General features: G+C 32.5%; 1 pseudogene; it reads right to left on the bottom strand.

The window, feature by feature from the left end:
• Window positions 1–87: 87 nt before the first annotated feature.
• LOC120115499 lies at window positions 88–13,318 on the bottom strand (annotated as a pseudogene).
• Between the last annotated feature and the right edge of the window lie 7,608 nt (window positions 13,319–20,926).

Genomic DNA, 20,926 nt, shown 5'->3' with positions numbered 1-20,926 from the left:
AATTGAAATAGTAAAATGGAGGAGAAAACCATAAGAACATCAACATCTCTTCTAAAATAGAATCACAGCTAAAGTGTTGAAGTATCTTCAATTGCCACTCCTAATTTTAGCAAAAAAAAATGTGAAGAACACCAAGAAAATCGCCATTAGCCCATAATTCTTAGCTCCATCAGACTTCTCCAGATTGTATTTTCGAGTCATATTTTCAGATAAAATCCCCCATTTTCTCGCTCTTTTCTTATCACCGCCGGCATTCTCATGATCCATCAGCTCATAAGCATAAACCTCAGCTACCCCATCTTTCTTCAATGGCGTACCGACCCCTGACTTCAAATGTCTCACCAACCCTCTCAAATACATCTCCGCGTACGCCTCGTTCGCCTCTACTTTCCGGCTTCGCCTCCGCCTCTCGGCCATCCGGTTTCCGCCACAACTACCGGTATACTCTCGTACCCCATCACGGCCATCGACGTCAAGACCGCGTCCACCATCATGTTGAACAGGTTGAAATATCTCACTCCGGTGACCAAATCGTCCCGGAAATTGAAAGGATAGTCTTGGAACAAAGCGAACCCGACGGGGGATTTCGCTGTCAAGACGATAAAGATTGTAGGGGTAAAGGTTGATCAAGAAAGACGAGTTCGTTTCTTCCAAGAATTGGAGCAAGGGTTTCACGATCAGATTGCCGGCGGGCTGTTGGAACTCTGCGGAGGACGGCGGGAAGGCGGTGGTGAAGAACGAGAATGTGGTGGAGACAGGGATTTTTTTATGCCCAGCTCGTGGAGAGCTAAGTGGAGGTTCCTTACCGCCGGGAGCAAGTAAGGGGTGAAGTCTTCTTCCGCAACGGAATCGAGGACGGCGTTTCCAACGGAGACGAGGGTGATTTTCGAACGAGGGTAGAAAGGGAGGACGTGTTTGTAGAGCCAGGCGAGGGCGAGGGAACGGTTGGCGGCGATGGCGGGGAGGAGAGGGTTTGGGATAGAGAGTAAAAGGGAAGTGTTGCTGAACGCGAAGGCTTTGATGAGTGATGGGTCGGCGTTGGGGGCGGACGGCGGGGATTTTGAGGGAGGTGATTGTGGTGGAGGCATAGTACTAAATTGCGACCGTAACGCAGTGTAATTCCCGTATCGTAACGTTTTTTAAAGTTACTGCGACGTAATATCGGCGCAACGTGATAAGAGAATCGTATAACGATTGTTGCGGTCAAAAACCGTTACGTAACACCGCAACACGATATAAATTTCGTCGTAACGCCATAACAAATTTTAAATTATCTCAAATATAAAATTATTAGGGTTTCAAATCACAGTTCGAAAACGTGATAACGCCCGCGAAGTAGTAGTTTCGCCGTTGTCCGAGTTACCCGCTATACTCGCAATAGTGTCCAATAGCGCCAGCGACGGCCGCAATCACAGTAAACCCGAAATGACCGAAAATACGACTGTGACCGCGATTTGAAATCTTGAAAATTATATAGATGAATTGTTTTAATTTAATTCTTAAAACTTGATTATAAATATATATATCATTAATAATATTGTAATAGTTATGTTTAAAATTAGTTATTTAAATTTGAATTAATTAAATTATTTATTAACGTTATTTTAAAATTAAATTAAATTAAATTAATTTGAATTGAATTGAATTGAATTTTTCTCATATCTAAAATTGACGTGATTAATTTTAAATTAAATTTTTATATTAACATTAAATATCATAATTATATATTTATTTATTATTATATAAATTTTGTATAAGAGACGAATTCACTTTATAATACTATAATAGTATATGTATTTTATTTACTTACTATGAAACTATAAAATTTTATCTAATCTAAAATATAAAGAATAAATAAATAAATAGTATTATAAATAAAATAAAAAAAGAATATATTATTTGTTATTACTCATTATCATGTATGATAACACTTCTATGGTTTCTATTTGTTTTTAATAAATTTTTATCTATGAAATTAAATTTTTATTTTCAAAATAAAATATTAAAAGAGTATATTAATATTAATATATTAAAAGATAACTATAAAATGTATAAATATAATATTTTAGATGTATTATGATTTTTGAGGAAGAGATCACGCTCGCGACAGCCGCGACACGTTACGTAACGTCTACAACATCTGTAACGCGACATCGTAACCGCAACAAAATTCGTAACCGCAATTTGATACTATGGGTGGAGATCTTGTCCGGCGGAGGCGGAGCCGGTGGTGTTGATGCGGAGGAGTAAGTGACTCCGATGGAACACACAAAAATTTAAGAACAAAACAATTAAAAATAATAGAAAATAAATTCAGTTTCAATGATTCAACACGATCTGGCAATGATGCCACTTGTTAGAACCAAATCATAATAAACATGAAATCAAACCAGGATCTAATCATATCAAATCATCAAGAATAAAATACTAAATGTGAAAGCGTACATAGATTAATTGATAGGTTGAAATCTTTGAATTCTTCTTGGTTGTGAACTTTCAAGCAGATAAAACTCTCTAGAGTATAAACTCTCTGATGAAATAAGATAAAATATGATATTATCTATTTCTTGGATACCATGACCCCTTTTATATAGTTGATCTAAGAATCAATTATTGTATTGTATATACTTATAACTCTGCCCCTCATCGAATTATAAATATAACTTTAATAGTATCTACACTTTTATTTTCATAACACTTCAAATATCTTATGACTTTATAATATAATTGATAACTTAATTAATATCGTATTTTACAATGACAATATGTATTATAAATATGTGTCCATGATTATAAATTTTAATCCAACATTCTCTCCTTTCACTTCAAAAAAAAAATACATGGATAACATTGTGAACACATTTGCCCCTATTCAATGAATAGTTTGAGTTTGATACGGTAAAATAAAATGTCATTAAAATTTAAGATGATTATTTTTTAGCGTTGTCTAATTAGCGAAGGTTCTTGGTCCAACGCCAAACATGTTGGTCTGAGGTGTATTGGATTGTGGGCAATTGCATTTGGGTTGATGGCAGTAGTATCCCATTGGCAATGAAATTTCTGAATTATAGCTTTGCCCCGAATACATATGACAGCCCAGGTTGCTGGCACATGAGAATTTTGTCTGCCCTATCCTTTTGAGCTTTAAGGAATTGCTTCCCCAGCCAGGTACTTAGCTATCCTCCCATGTGAATATCTATTTTATTTTTTTTTTACATAATTCGGAAAGAGGTTCGAATCCGGATATATCATTTAATAGATATGTGTAGTGTCCTAAATAATTATTTAAAAAAATGAAAATTCGAAGCAATATAGAGAACCCAAACTATAACCTGACCTAAATGAGCTATCCATAATTCAAATATGGAGAATCAATAAAAATATAATCTTGGAGACACAATGATACAAAGTGGGGGCTGTTTTTAACATCTCAATTCAGACCATAGACAAAGCTTGCAGAACCAGTCATTATGAGCACAGGACAAATTTTGCAGTTACTATTGCATTTTAAAATACACTAATTTATGTGAATAATTCGAAATGATTTAGTAATTTTTTTTTATATTTAGAATTTTGATCAATTTAGTCTTTTTTTTACGCTACTAATAAACTAAGTGACTCCATTGGATCAAATAGTAATTAGATCATGACATTCTAACATAAAGTAGAAAGAAGTTACTGATAAAATTCTTCTATCAATAAATATTAGTCAATTATATGATTAAGCAATCTCTTGACTAAAATCGTTTACAAACTCTTTCTTCCCATCAACTTCTTAACTCTTTTATACCCTCATCAATACTTTATCCTCGAAATATATTCTTTAAAATATAATATTATAAATATATTTTATGATTTTATATTATATTTGATATATTAAATAACATTATAATGTGAAAAAAATTATATATATATATTATGTGGTTAGAAAAAATTGAAAAAATGGAATGAATCCTAACAGTAATACTATAAATAATTATAATAAAATTTATATGGAACCTCGAATCAATCAAGTCGAATTTCTTAAACTCGACTTGAAAAAATTTCAAGTTAAGTTTGAGTCACAAAATACGACTTGTCAACTCGAATAACTCAAAAAAATTTGAGTCAACTCGATCGAATGTTCACCTTTAATTTCAATTCCTTTAAAATTTAATGTTTTAAGCTAAATTAATATTAAAAGTATACTTTTATCTACCATAAATGATAAAAATTCGATTTAATCCTTTTAAAAACCATAAAATTATAAGTTAAAACAATAATAAATCTCCATTTTTTTGGTAGTTGCCCTTATAAAATATGTGTAGTCCAAATAGGAGACATTAGAACTACATAGTTCACATTCAAAGGACAAATTGTACACTCTAATGTCCCAAAAAATTCATCCTTTCTGAAAACCCAGCAGGGACCCCATATTTTTTCCTCTCCACTTTCAATTTCATTTCAAAGAATTCAACTTTTTTTCTTCTTCTAAAAAATATAGATATTATTTCAACAAATCTTCATGTTCTTCATTCCATATATATATATATATATATGTGAAGCCCTAAACTAGACTGTAAAATCTCATGCAAATTAAACCCAGCAAAACCTAAGAGAAAAGTCATGCAAATTAAAGAGTTTCAAAGCACACCAAAAGAAAACCCAGGAGACCTTATGAAAGATGGACTTACATGATACCGAGAGGATGTCGAAGCCATTTTCTCCAACGACTTTTACGGTATCGAGACGAGAAAACTACTCGGAGAGTGGAAGATGTTATATGCATCAAATGCATATTTAAAGCTACCAAAGGAAAAATCCAAAGGGATAGCATGATCCGGAATCGAGGGGAAAAGGAAAATAAAGGATCAATGCGATCCCTTTGGATGCATCCTCTAGTACCTAGAGGTGTTCAATCAGCTGATCACAAAACTCTTATTAGCTCTCTCAAAGACACCCTCCTTCTCTTTGTTTCTCTTCGTCTTTGTTTTTCTTTTCTAGCTTTCTTTTATAGAGGAAAGTGGGTTTTAGAGGAGACCTCCAATATAAATAAAAGAGAGAGCTAAGTGCTCAAACAAACACTAATTCTTTTAACATATAAAATTTTATACTCTGAAATTTATAATTTGATCCTTTTTATCATACCTCTAATATAAAAATAATAACAAACTAGATCAAACGATCACTCGATTGGATCTAAAATCGATAGTTTGTTTATTTTGATAATTATATATAAATCGTATTCTAAATGAATCTTTCAAAAATTAATTTAACCGACAAAAAATAAATTGAATTAATATAAAAGATGGAGACATATATATTTGATTTTCTAACCTATACTACTTAAGAGTGATTGTAAGTAGGGTTGATAACGAGACATGATAAAATGAAATTTTGGTTGATTTGAATCTAATTTAATAAAATTCGATTTAAATTTAAAAATATTTTACCTGTTCTAGACCTGATCTACAAAAATAATTAAGAAACATCCCATTCGATTTAATACAATTTTTAATTTTTATATATTTTTATTAAAATAGAAAATTAAATGAATAAAATACTAATATATTCAATTTAATAATATAAAGTTAAATAAATTTTACTTTGATACTATATTTTTAGTACCTTTTATGTTAATTATTTACATATATTTTGATCAAAATTTAATTAATAATATATAAATACGTGAAAATACTTTTTTAATTATATTAAATAGAGTAAGTTGTCCTTAAATTTAAGTCCGATCCCATTTGATAAAGTTTAAGATAAAATTCAACCCATAATTTAAATTTTATATAAAAAAATCAACTCTATCAAATTGGAAACTTTTTGCCATATCTAATTGCAAGCATAGAGCTAGGGGCCTAGTTTTAAAAAGAAATAAAAGGTGGACCCTAATCCTCTAATTAACCAACCAGACACATGGGAAAGGTTTTCACCAATAGTTAGGATGGGCATGAATGAAATCCAAACTCGACCCGATCGGGTCAAATTTTTTTTTAATAAAAAAAATCGAGTATAGATCGGATTCGGATTTAGAGTGAAAATATTTGACCTTATATATTTAGAAATAATTACAATAATACCTCTCTATATATATATTTTTTCAATTAAATTATTGTTTTTATTAAATAAAAATAATAATTTTATTATTTTAGGTCAGATTGAATCAGGTTTGGATTTATCTCGAAAATTCGAGTGCAGGGTATATATTTTTCGGGTCGGGTTGGATAAAACCCGACCCATGCCCATCCCTACTAGTAACGGGTCTAAGCTATCCTTATTAGAAATTCCCAACAAGTTGGGTGGCTATTATTAATAAATTTTCCATTTTGTTGTTTGCTTATTTTAATGAATGTTTGTGGTCCATTCTATGGACCAATCTCTTGCACCAAACTCTTTTGTATTTACTTATTTCTCAAGGGAATACATTCTTCATTTCATACAATAAAATAAATTTTATTGTTGAGTTATTTAATTGGTTTGCCTTGATTCTTTATTATTTTAATTTACCAAAGTTTGGTTATCGTACTTTACAAACATTGTTATTTCAATTAAAATAATGTAGTTAAATCTTATTGTTAAATCGTTGCATCAAAGCCAAAAGTTCAATTACATTTAATGAAATAATTTAGTAAAAAATCAACAGAACAACAATTTATATGAAATAAATTAACAAAAACCAATGGTTTAAGTTCCTATGTTTACCAACAACCATGCTTACTTCTAAGCTTTTGTAAATTACAAGGACTAAACTCTAATAAATTAAAATGAGGGAATAATTTCTCAATTATTAAAAATTATGAGGATGGAATTCATAATTAGATCATATTAAACACAAACTTCAAATACGTATATATATATTAATCAAAAGATGTTTACATTTACAAAATATTCATGCACCGATTGTAGAAAAATATTTCACAAGTGGAATTCTAATACTACTATGGGCTAAATTTAGGGTTTAATGTTTAAAATTATTTTTTTATTATTTTATTAATATGTGGTAAGTACAAGGTAATATTTGTTTAAAGATAGCTCACAACCTTTTCAACATTCAATGCTCACACCCCTAACATTTATGATGCTCGAACCTGGATCCTCAAATAATAACAACAATTCTTTTTTTACGGAAGCCACTTGTTTCGTGCTTAATGTTTAAAATTATGATTTAAGGTTTGAGATTTAGAATCATTTAAATATGTGAAATCACATTTAAATAGACATACATGTATGAGAAATAATAACTCATACATTAATACAGTACTTAAACCATCAATATTCTCTAACAAAGGTATCAACTGAACTAAGATTAAGTAGATGCATGCGTATATTTTAAAATAATCCATGCATGCATCTAACAAACAACAATGTTAAATTAAAATGATTAATGATTAGTTTTCACCAGCTATAGGGAAGTTTCTTTGTATGTGGACTCGGGCAATGCATGAATCTATGTCAAAATGTACCTTTTGTTTTCGAGCCTTATCATTTATAGTTACTTCCTAACTATAAAGTGAATAAAAGAGATTATGGTTACCATAACAACAACAATGGGTAATTTGAGAAGAACAAATATGAGCCATTGGATTAGCAAATCAATAAGTATGAAGGGTTTGAATTGAGCTCTAGAGATCATGATGTATGGTGCTAGATATTGTCCACACTAAAGAAGCATAAATCGACCACAAGCAAAGTTTAAGCTTTTCTTTTCTTTTCTTTTCTTTTCTTCTTCTTCCATGGTGCTATTAAGACCCTACCATTTTATTCCGTAAAAATACGACTAAATATAATTTCTTCGTACATATAACATAATGGAACTCCGTAATGTATTTTGATACAAAATTTTAGTGTATAGTGGGAAGGGACAAAATATATGGTTGGATGAGATTGTGATATGAAAGTAGGGTTTTTGGTTGCATCTTTGGTTTGTGTCTATCCAAGGCAAGAGTGTGCATACAAAGACATATGTTGTCCCTCCTTTGATCGACATAAATATTTATCACCACTCAATTTTTGTCACCTATTATTAAATTTCTAAAAATATTTTTAATTTTCTTTCTTAAATTTAATAAAATTATTAAATAGATCAAATACAGTAAAATTTCGAATTTTGAGTTTTATAATTATTTTAAAATTTCTTTTCTTTGGATTTTTACTTTGTTTAGAGTGGGATTTTCAGTTTCAGTTGGCCTCACTCATGATTAGGGATGGTAATGGGTCGGGTATTTAGTCAACCCGATCTGACCTGAAAAATATGCACGCTCTATCTGAATCTAATCTGATCCAAAAATTTTATATCCTACATTTGAGTTGACCCAAAAATATATATCCTCCACCTGACTTCGACCCATCTCAATTTTTTAGATTATAAATGCGACTCGACTAGATCCAGTACAAATTAAGGATTTAATTAAAAAATAATAAAATTTTTTAAGAAAATTACATTATTATCCTTGGGTCAAGTCAAAGTTTTTTCACCTTTCACTCGACCTAACCCGACTTCACCCTTAAAAAATTTGACCTATCCCGACCTGAACCCGAATTTTTTTTTAAAAAAGTCTGATTCGATCTAGTCATATAGAATCAAAACCAGCGGGTGAAATTACCATCCCTCCTCATGATGACATGATAACATCATTAAGTCACCCTATTATTATACCTTTATTGAGTTTTAGAGTTTTTTTTTATTCCTTTGTCAAACAAGAAACTTTACTAATTGCTACATGAAGTTAATATTTTTATTTTTTATATTTATTTTAATGTTGATGTTCACAGTTTATAATTATATTTTTTAATAATTCATAATTCTGACTGTCGGAGGTCTCCCACGGAAGCTGTTCTCAACCTGGCGTTTGGGGCAGCCTACTATCTTACCTCCCCTTACCCCATTACACATGGGAATAAGATCAACTAATAATAATATTTTAAAATTTAAATTTATGTTCGGGCTATCAATTTTATTCAAATTTGAGCTAATTGATGTAGGAGGTTTATTATTTATACCACTTGTTGACATTTATTCCCTGTTAAAATAGACCCACATGTACAATTAATGAATTTTAATGCTATATATCACCTACATACTTTTACATCCAAGGACCAAGATTAATATAGATTTTTAATATTTGTATATATACATATATATTTAAATATTTGAATAACTAAAATTAGTATAGGTTTTATAAAAATGAATAAACCTCAATTAGTAGAGAATTAGTTAATTTTAGTATGGTTGACATAATTATTGTTGTTGTAAATTAGGAGGGCGTGAGTTTGAGCATGTGCAAATACATATTATCCCTCGATTTAAAAATTTAATGAATCTGAATAATTCAAGATTTTAAAATATTTAAATATTTTTTTATTATATGAATTAATTTATACCCCAATCATACACCTTACACTATTTTTAAAATTCAAATCATATTCCAAAATTTAAATTCCACAATTATTACCTGCCAAAATGTATGGAATTTTGTAACCTTGTGGTTTTCATTCATTTGCAATTATCATATGATGGTCCTACAACTTCCAACCTATACAACTATTCTTTTATTTGATTTGATGTTTGAAGCTTGGACCACAATTTGCTGGCATCATTATTCTCTCTAAGATGAATACTACCTTGGTTATAAATGCCACCACCTTGAATTTCATGGACACTTAGGGTTATATAAATTGTTCAAAAAAAAAAAAAGGAAAAATTGAAAATTTCAAGTTTCAAATCCAAATTTGAGATCATGGTGGGACTTAAATTTAGTCTTTCCCCTATTTTCTATTGATTCGAATACGTTTCATCGGTTTATAATTTATTTTGAATCAAATTAGACATAGATAGCTAATTCAATTAGTTAATATGTTCATTTTTTTTCAACGGTGAAAAAATTTCCAATAAATGACTCAATAAGGTTAAAATATAAGATTAATTTTGAGCATAAAGAATAAAAAATTATATGCTTGATAAGATGTGTAACGCTCCTCTTTTAAACTCCAAGACCTCCTTTTCCCTTTTTGACAAGGGATTATTGTCCCTAACCTTTTTAAGACATGATATTTCCTTCGCTCAATCTTGTGACGCTCTCTTCACGGACTATTATCACGGACTATCATCAAGGTTATTCACCTTGTCTACCTCACTCAGTGGGGCGATTGAAGTGAAACTGAATCCAAGGATCACTATGATACTACATGTCACGAGACCATTTTTATCTTCCAAAAAAAATGTCTAATAGGATATATTGTGCTATCGTTTTTTTTACTTCTATGATCTCACTTTTTTATGATGTAAGATTAATGTTTCTCACCTCCGAAAGCATGATCCACGAGTTATCTTTATATATATATAAGAAAGATATTTAAAGGCGTGTATTGTTGTTTTTTCTTGGTGCCACATGGAGTTTGAATGCAAATGGTTGTCAAATGAGAGTGGCTATTTATATAAAAGGACAACTCAATTAGCGCTAAGTACATTCTTTCCTACCCTAGCTAGCTTTACTTGACAATAACATTGAGTTCATAGCCTTTGTGTAAGAAATGGGACATTGAGTGTACAGGGAAAACAAACAAAAATAGAGTTTAGGGTCCCTCAACTAAAAAAAATACTTTTCATTTTTTAAATTTGACCCTAAACATTGTCATTATCAATGATCGTGAGAAGCATATCAAAGTTATATTCTTTTTAATAAAATTCATCTAAAGTATTTATAATCTTCTTATTGTATCACATGGTACTTCTTATCGTGTTACATTATTTTGATTGGCGACGTCAACCAATGGGACTACAAATGATAATAATTTGAGTACTGGAGTGAAAAAATGGATAATTTATGGGGTTAAATATGAATTTAACCTCTAATTTTTTTTAGCTTGTGAAACAATTCTCTTATGTCATTGGTCTAAGACAAAACATGCTATCCAATGTTGTGTTTCTCACTTTAGTTAAACAAGAACTGGGTGGCAATTCGAGTCATGTCAATGAGATTGCATGCCATGGATTTTCAGCCCTTCGTTTTGCTACGAATCTACGAGTCTATTACGATGAAGGAAATGCACCCTTTTTTTCTCTTTTGGCGGGGCTTGTGCGTCTAGAAACATCCATTGTCCCTGTTTTTGCTTTCAAGGCAGTGGGGGTTTGGAAACATGGTCCATGACACTTTGGTTGGTTGGAAAACATGCTCCTACAACATGTCTCCTTTGCTCTCTATGTCATCCCATTTCTCCATTGCTGCTTTATATCCCCTAATTTATGTGTTTAATACGAGTATTTTCAAGTCTTTCACGTAGTAAGAGAATCCCCGGAATATCGTATCTTTCAAACTCGACTGGCAAATAATCTTAAGTTAAAATGAATTAAACACTAAATCTGATTTGATCCAACTTAAATTGATTCGATTTAAAACTAACTTCATCCCTCCCCTTGACATGTCTAATTGGTGATTTATAGCTTGAAGCTATGTTGCTTTGACTAACGTGAGTGTAGGGTAAAGATATGTATACAACACAAATATATTTAAATTTATGTAGTTTTTTCACGTATTTAGGAGATGTATGAAATATCGTATAAAGTTATATCTTATACTCGTAATTAAATATATGTTGGATATAAAATTTTAAATGTAGACCCAAAGTGATTTACATGGATCATATCCACCACTAACTTATTTTCTTTGCCTTGTGATAAATTAATTTATTACCATTTTCCCCGTGTAGCTTTAACAATAAAGCTCTCGAAAGAACATGTAGTGCTGGGAATTTGGATGATAGAAAATTTTGGGAGGTCCTTATGGAACTTTTGTTTGCTGCCCCATATTTTTTTAAGGACAAAGGACCATAAAAAAGAAAGAATATGTGTTAAACGTCTTTAGTATTAAATTTTATTTTAATCTAATCTGAAAAGTTTTTAGTATGACTATATAATGGAAAACAACAAATTAGAGGGAAAATATGGGGGTTTTGGTGGATACGGAGGCTCTCGGATCAAAACCCGACACTGAACCTAGTAGACAATGTGGCGGCAAAATTCCAACCGTACAAATTTTGTCGCGCATCTGATCCGTACGATAATATATTTATTTTTGTTAGCTTTTGATTAAAAGTAGGTTTTCTATCAAAGAATATATATGATAATATTATATTTCTTTCTCATCGAATAATTAACCCTATAAATAAATAATATAGACTAAGGTTATGAAAAGATGAAACCTTAGAATGTGAGATCTTGTAGTCACAAATCTTTGTATTGTTAATAATAGACCAAATCTTTCTATTTTATCTGTATTTTTTTTAATTTTTCATGTAAAACTTACATTTATTTTAGAATGCGGTCAATTATATTTATTATTATCGTCCGTTTAATGCAATAACATTTGAATGTATAGTTATTGAGAAGTGTGCTACTAAACAATTTGTTAAAGGTTTGGTCGGTAATTCAATAAACGATACTTTAAAGATTTTTTTTTGGAGGTGTTGGTCATTCTTTGAGATGGGTATAATTTTTAATAGAGTTGAACTTGACTCAGATATTTCATCCATTCACCCATCATTCAAAGTGATTTGTATTTAAAAGGGTTTCACTCGATTTAATTTTAAAGGTAAATTGCACTCGGTTCAATCAGACTTGATAGGTACATAATCAGGATTCTAATTCAAAGAGGTAAAGTATAATTAACAATAAAAGTGAGAGAGACAAAATCAAAATAAATCAAAACTAAAATGTTTAAGTGGGCACTTGATAACTTTTATAACTCGCACAATTTTATTGATACGAAAATACACGAGTACAAACACTAGCTTCAGCTAGTTTACAAGCACAAATTTTCAAAGCTTTGCTAAGCTTTACTCACTATCTGTCACAACCAGATTTTCTTTTCTTAAGTTTAGTTATTTTAATTGAATAGTATTGAAAACTAAATTGCTAAATTTGGAAAATGTTGGGGGTAATTTGTGAACTTTTTGGTTTGTTTAGGGGGTTGGAACATGATTGTTCCATTTATCTTTTTAAAATTACGGGTGTTCTCTTGAAGGAATCAGAAAACTCCCAAATTGGGAAAAATTTAATCCCTAAGGCCTCCCAATCGGATCCTCACCAACCTCCCTGAACCCTCGCCGTCGGACCACTGCTACCCCCATTCGACTCCCCATCGACCGGTGACCAAAAGCCCTCTGTCCATTTACCGTAAGCCATTGTCGATTGTGGTCTAGAGCTCCGAGAAGGTTCGATTTTCCCTTCTCCGATTCTGGCTACTAGAAGCGACCATGGGTTGCACCGATGCCACCAAATGATTTGCCGTCCCACCATGAGCAAAACCCGACCTCCCTCGTTATGTATGGCCATGCCGATCACCGGGGAGAAATAATTAATTTTTTTTCGGAAAAAAACCCTTAACGTGGCCACTGTTTTAGGTTATTACGACCGTCTCGACTGCCGGTTCATCGCACCACCTGTTCCATTGAATTTCCAACATCATTCCGACCAAAATCCAGTCTGGTCGTCACTGGCCGTTGCTGCAAACGTCGTTCGCCGTCAAGGGTAACTCTCTATTGTCTTTTCCGGTTATTTTGTTATGTTTTGCGTTGTAATCTGAGCTAATTTTGGTTTGTTATTGGTGTTCGTTGCTTTTCGATTAATCGGTCATCCAAACCGACCTTCGTCACCGCCGCACGTGCCCTCACGCGTCGTTGGGTGTGCATGAGCTTGTTTAGGGTCCAAGGAATTTACCAAAATCGAGTCGACTCTACCCATCTACCTAACCCGTCTAACCTGACCTGACCCGACCCACCTGCTCGTACAGTCATAGAGTCAACTCGGTCCGAGTCAACCCGTCCGAGTCAAGCAGTTGACTTTAACCAGCTAACTTTGACCGTTGACTTTGACCAAAAAGTTAACTTTTTTTTGAAAGGGTCCCTTTTTATATTTTTCGACGTCCTGAGTCAGAATCTGAAGTTTCATTTTCCAAATTCTCACTCGGTGAGCCGTTTTTCAATATTTTATCTTCAGATTCAAGTTGGTTTCTCAATTAAGTTCAATTTCTGACGTAAATTCGTTTGTTATGTATCCGATGAATTATTAGACGTTGAATTCACATTCGAGGGCAATCGAATGGAGTTTAAATGGTCGATTTGTATGGCACAAAAACCAAAGTAATACTCTACTACCTTTTGTATGCTTCTCGGACTCATTGATGGATGGTAATTGCATGAATGTAATGGATTGATGTAATAGATATATTTAATTATCAGTGGACTCAGACGTGAAATTGGAATAAGGATAGAAAATGGTATAAGACATAGACAGCTCGATAAAGAGAAATTGGAAGACCAATCAAAATTATTTTAAGTTTAGTGATCCAATATTAAATGAATCGATTTCAAGATACATGAAGTTTGTTAAATTCTCTTAAAAAGTTAAATATTGGGTTTGACTGGATATGAAATTACCAAAAATAGCACCATGAGATAAAATTACAAAAATGCCTTTGTAAAGGAAAGATGACCAAGACTTTCCCGAATAGGGGAGATAACTTTGAATGGACATATTTGACTAATTATATGAGAAACTGCAAATGATTGTATTTAAAGGAATTACTAAAATGTTATCGAGCTTCGTAATAACTATAATAATAACCTTCAATGATCAAAGGATCAAAATACCCTTGTCGACAATGTTTTTCGCCCGGGAAGGGGAATACCGATACCTACTCGGGGGTTTTCTCTTTTAAAATCGTTTCGAAATATGAGGAGTCGCCACCAATCATTTAAGGTGCGATTGGAATACCATAAAAATCGGATGATTTTAATGAAACATTTTATTTTAATAAAATACTGAGTTTTAGGGTCTGCAAAAATCCAAAAATTAGGTTCGGGAGTTGGTTACGCGTGGGGAAGGATTAACACCCCCACAAGTGCCCAAAAATTAGTACTTAGTCGATTACCCCATATTTAAAATTAGAAATTTTGAGTTCAATCTTTATTTAATTTAAAAATCATTAAGAATGCAAAGTAGAAAAGGGTATTCGTTTATTATGGTCGATAACATTCACTCCCGAGCATAAATGCGGAAGATCAACTATTGTGCCTAATAACCGAACATTGCCTCGTTTTTAGAAAACATGATGTGGTTTTGAAAAGGATGTCGACTTATTCAAGGAATTACCAGTAGTCACCCCCTGAGCACGATCGCAGGAGATATACTATTAATTCCTTAAATAAATGAACAGTGCCTTAGAGTTAAAATAAAATGCAATCAAACAAAGTTTTATTCATCCTAATTAAACTAAAAAGTAAATTAAGGCTTTTTCTAGCTTAAAGTGTCAAATTATGAAAATTAAGGAACCTAGGGGCTCAAATCTAAAAACGTAGGCTCTAATATTAATCCTATTTCATTTTAATTAATTATTGAATCAAATAACTGAGATGGTCCCTCGAGCGTTAACGCGAGGGCCGACTCGAATTATCCCCTAAATTAAAAGACTATTTAAAAATCTATGCTAAAATGAAGGCTCTATTTAACCTATTTAATTATGTCAATATTAAAAGTCTAATTGAAATTCGGGGATTAAAAGGGTCAAAGTCTAAAGTATCGAGTTCTAAAAGATTAACAAGTTTGGGACCTAAATTAATAATTTCTAAAGTTGAGGGACTATTTAAAACTTAATTATTACCTATATTATTAAACTAAATTTTTAGAAAATATTAATTATTAATTAATTTTTAATCGAATAATTGATTCGAGCAATCGGGCGTATAATGCGAAAACTCGACTCTAATTGCTCCCTAATTAAATTATAACGTTGTCCTAATTTCTCAGTTTGATTCGAATATTAATCTAATTTAAAAACTAAATCTAAAAATTTGAAATTATGAACCAAAATAAACTTGAAAGTAATTAAAATAATTAAAACAACAGATAATAAAAATAGTAAAACAACCAAAACTATATATAAAAATATAAACTAAAACATATATAAGGACATAATTATAAAAACTCTAATTACATTGACTAAAATGCAATAAAATAAAAACTAGTAAATAAATAGGAAATAAACAATAATCAAAATGCAAAAATTAAAATAACAGTAGCTAAATCAAAAACTATAAGGGACTAAATTGAAATGAAACAAAACTAAGTAATAAAATTAAAATAAATTAAAAACGAAAGGTCCAGTGACCAAAGTGTAAAAACACGGCTAAATTTGAAGGACTAAAATAGTGAATTTACCAGATAATTAAAACATGCATAACAAATTGGTGTAATATCATTTTTGGTCCCTATAGTGACTAAAATGTAAAAATACGGCAAAGTTAGAGGCATTTAAGATGTAATTTACCCATTTTCTAGCATATATATACCACTTTTAAGCTTTTTTGTTTCATTTCTCACTAAAACCCCAAAAAATAGAGAGAGTTCTCTTAACTCTCCAAAGAACCCTAAATTTTCCCAAAATACTCGTTTAGACTAGATCTACCCCCCTAAACCTCTATTTAGGGCAAAAAACACTAAAACTACGCGAAAATAACCCCAATTATGTTTCAACATTTGGGCTTCCTCACTCTCCAACCATCGCGAAGACAAACCGATCAGACAATATGGCTATCCCTCAGGTAAACTACTCGAAATCTTTCTTTAATATCTTTTTTTTTATACATGCAACATAATTTATTTATCAATCAGAAATAATAATAATAATAATAATACCTCAAAAAATCTGATTTTTATTTCTTTCGTGTGGATCTGAAAAATCCCCCCGATTGTATTTTCTGTTCGGGTTTATATAACCTGATTTACATATTTTTTCTTGTTTTTTTTTCAACATGTTTGAAAATATTGTGTATTTTTTCTTGTTTTTTTTCAACATGTTTGAAATTGTTGGGTGCCTTTGTTGACTTATGCCTTGTAGATGTCGGTTGGTAAAAAATTGGTGCTTGGTGCTTACAACTAATAGAAAATGGTGCTTACAACTGCCCCTTTTTGCACATTGCTGTGAAACGGGAATGAAGCAAATATAATAAAGCACTATTTTTCATCTTGGTCTCTTCTTGTCACGCTGCGAACTCTTCACTAGGGAATGTCAATTCTTATCCTTCTATGAAATCGTTGAGTCCTTGTTGCAAATGATGTCATCTTTTCTTCATTCTCTTGGTTGAGTCTTCATCTTCAGTTCTTCAAGTCGCAGGTTTTTTTCTCATCGTGATCTTTCTTCCAGAAATGTTGATCCCTCAAGCAAGGTGTTGCTGGTTCAACTCTATGTGTGATGAATCGAGCAAGAATGACAATGTTGATGATGTTGATCCAACTACGTATACGGGGGATGAGTGAAATGAAAATGTCGATCTCCTCCTTCTGTGATGTAATCGAACGAGATGTCAGTGTTGATCTACCTCCTTCTGTGATAGAGTCGAGTGAAAATAAAATGTCAATCCCCCTATTTTTGTGATGGAATCGAATGAGATGTTGGTGTTAATCTACCTCCTTCTGTGATAGATTTGAGTAAAATGAAAATTTCGATCCCCCTCATTATGTGATTAAATCGAACAAGATGTTGGTGTTGATCTACCTCCTTCTGTGATAGATTTGAGTGAAATGAAAATGTCGATCCCCCTTTTTTTGTGATAGAATCGAACGAGATGTCGGTGCTGATTTACCTCATTCTTTGATAGAATCGAGCAAAAAATTGATGATGATCCAACTCCTTATGCGATGGATTTGAGCGAAATGAAAATGTTGACCACCTCCTTCTTTGATAGAATCGAATGAGATTTCGGTGTTGATATACCTCCTTCTATGATAGAATCTAGCAAAAAGTTGATGTTGATCCAACTCTTTATGCGATGGATTTGAGTGAAATGAAAATGTCGATCAACCTCATTCTGTGATGGAATCGAACGAGATATCGGTGCTGATCTACCTCCTTCTGTGAGAGATGAACCCAAGTTGAATAAGTTCTTCTCATTATGAACTTCTTCTCTCTAATCGGATGAGTTCTTCTCATTATGAACCCTTCCATGACAACTGGTTTACCCTCTCTCTGAGAAATTTTAAACAATGGTGAAAAATATGGATTGATTCTTTGCTGAAGTCGTGAAATGAAATTTTTGTTTGAATTCCTTGATGTTGCAAATTGTTGAGTTTTTGTCTTTGTTTGGTCCATCCTGGAAACGAAACTACTCATTCTCATTGAAGTGACCTAGAAAAGTCAAGTTGGAAGAAAGGCATTATTGAAAATGCTTATAGGGAAAACTCTTAAGAAAGACTCATGCTACATCCCAGAAAAACAGTCCTAAGAAGGACTCAAACAATTCTCTAGAAAAAATGATCCTAAGAATGACAATATTTTTTCAAAATGAAATCAAAATTTATCATGTATATGAAATGATGAAATGTATGATGCGAATATGCAAATTCAAGAATGAATAATGGTTTTCTTCATCTGTTGGAAATAGTTGCAAGAGTAGTCTTCATTTCTAGATCAATCTTTATTCTTTTCCTTGTTTGATTGACTTCTTTATCTGCCGCAACTGAGTGTATTCTTTCGAATCTTGACTTGTGAATGGGCATATCTTGCCCCAGTAATTTTTTTTATTTTTTATTTTTATAAATTTAGCTTCTTAAAAAAAATTCATTTACAGTTATAAACCCCCCCTAAAATTAGGCTTAGCTTCTTTCAAAAATTCATTTAAAAACATCAAGAAACCCCTGAAAATCAGCCTTAGTTTCTAAAGACTCATTTGAAAACATCCTGCCCGAAGGTCTTATAGATGACCTGAATAACATATGCTCGAAAAACTTATAGATAACCCGAAGGATTTAAACATCATGCTCAAAAGACTTACTGATGACCCGAAGGACTTACTCATCAAGAAACCCTTGAAAATCAAGCTTAGTTACTTATTTGTCATCAGGGAACCCCTACATATCACGTTGGTCCCTCGAGTGAGGTGTTGTTGATTTAGCTCCATATGTGATGAATCGAGTATCGAAAATGTTGAAAATATCCTGCCCGAAAGTCTTATGGATGGCCGGAAGGACTTATCATCTTGCTCGAAAGACTTATAGATGACCTGAAAGATTTAAGCATCATGCTCGAAAGACTTACTGATGGCCCGAAGGACTTAATCATCAAGAAACCCTTAAAAATCAAGCTTAGTTTCTTAGTTGTCATCAAGGAACCCCTACCTATCACGTTGGTCCCTCAAGCTTGTCATCCAAGAACCCCTACATATCATGTTGGTCCCTCAAGCTTGTCATCAAGGAACCCCTACATATCACGTTGGTCTCTCAAGCTTGTCATCAAGGAACCCCTACATATCACGTTGGTCCCTTAATCTTGTCATCAAGTAACCCCTACATATCATGTAGGTCCCTCAAGCTTGTCATCAAGGAATCCCTACATATCATGTTGGTCCCTCAAGCTTATCATCAAGGAACCCATACATATCACGTTCGTTCATCAAGCTTGTCATCAAGGAACCCCTACATATAATGTTGGTCCCTCAATCTTGTCATCAAGAAACCCCTACATATCACGTTGGTCCCTTAAGCTTGTCATCAAGTAACCCCTATATATCACGTTGATCCCTCAAGCTTGTCATCAAGGAACCCCTACATATCACATTGGTCCCTTAAGCTTGTCATCAAGGAACCCCTACATATCACGTTGGTCCCTCAAGCTTCTCGTCAAAGAACCCCTACATATCATGCTGGTCCCTCAAGCTTAGTTTCTTATAAAAATTCATTGAAAAACGTCATCAAGAAACCCCTGAAAATCAGGCTTAGTTTCTTAAAAAATCTTTTAAAAATATCATGTTATTTGGGTAACGTGGCCCTACATCAAAGTAATGATTCTTCTTGGATTGGGCTCCTTAATTCTTGAGGTTCTACCAACTGAAATATAATCTCTTCATTCAAGGCTTCAATTTTGTCTTTTTCTTATATTCTTTTCTTGGAAAATCTGTAAAAATATGCTTTAATGCATGAAATGTGAATGTAACATGTATCTAAATGTAATGCATGACTTTCTTATGTGCATAAATATCTATCAGTAATCATCTTTTGACTTTAAAATGGAGATCTCGGTCTTCCTTCACTCTTGTATGGAGTTTGCCCCTAACATCAGCATGGTCAAACTAATCCTCTGGAACAATCATGTCCCTCTCATCTTCTATCTTTTGTCTTACTTCTTCAACATGATTCTAGAAGAAGTTATTCCTCCTTTGAATTCTCATTACGATCAGATAGACGACTGGGCAGCTTACACATCTTTGACTTGACATTTCAATCATAATTGTTTCTCTAGAGTCTTTGGCTAACTGCAGCGTGAATGATTCATTTGGGTAAGCTCTACTTGTGTTCATCTTTCGACCCTGGCACTCCAAGCGACGGGGGTCATTCACCATGTCTGTTTGGTTTGAATCTTGTGATCTTAACGACATCTTGTTTAGGTAATTCCCCAATACGGGTACTCATGGCTTTCTTTGTGCTAAAATCTTATTCTCGAATGGTCTCACTCTTATATCACCAAGCAGCAGTGTTATCGAATATCTTGAAGGCTTCTCTTCATGATACCACAATCAGATGGACACTTGAAGTGATCAATACCTCTAACATGATTGTCTTTCATCTTTGCTATGAGCTAGGATATGTGATACCTTCAACTAAAGTGATCATCTGTTTCTGACAATGTTACACTGGAGTGTTAAAAGTTTCGTCCACTAGTCCTTATAATCTCTCAGACTATCTTCTTTCAAGAAATTTTTCATTGTTCTGGCATCGTTTGCTCTTTTCTTCCCTATAGGCAGAATGAGCCTCATCAGCTTCAAGAACCTTTTCACTTGAGATTGTCCTGTTTTAAAATGTTTCTTTTTTTTTCTTTTATTTTAGAAATGTGGAAAAATGTTGAATAAAATTAAAAAAAATCATTTTCTTCCAGCTCACAATCAAAACAAA

Source organism: Hibiscus syriacus, unplaced genomic scaffold (assembly GCF_006381635.1).
Source record: "Hibiscus syriacus cultivar Baekdansim isolate YM2019G1 unplaced genomic scaffold, ASM638163v2 tig00110264_pilon, whole genome shotgun sequence".
NCBI classification, from domain to species: Eukaryota; Viridiplantae; Streptophyta; class Magnoliopsida; order Malvales; family Malvaceae; genus Hibiscus; species Hibiscus syriacus.
The sequence above is the reverse complement of the archived record's forward strand: the minus strand, read 5'-3'. Positions and strand labels throughout refer to the sequence as shown.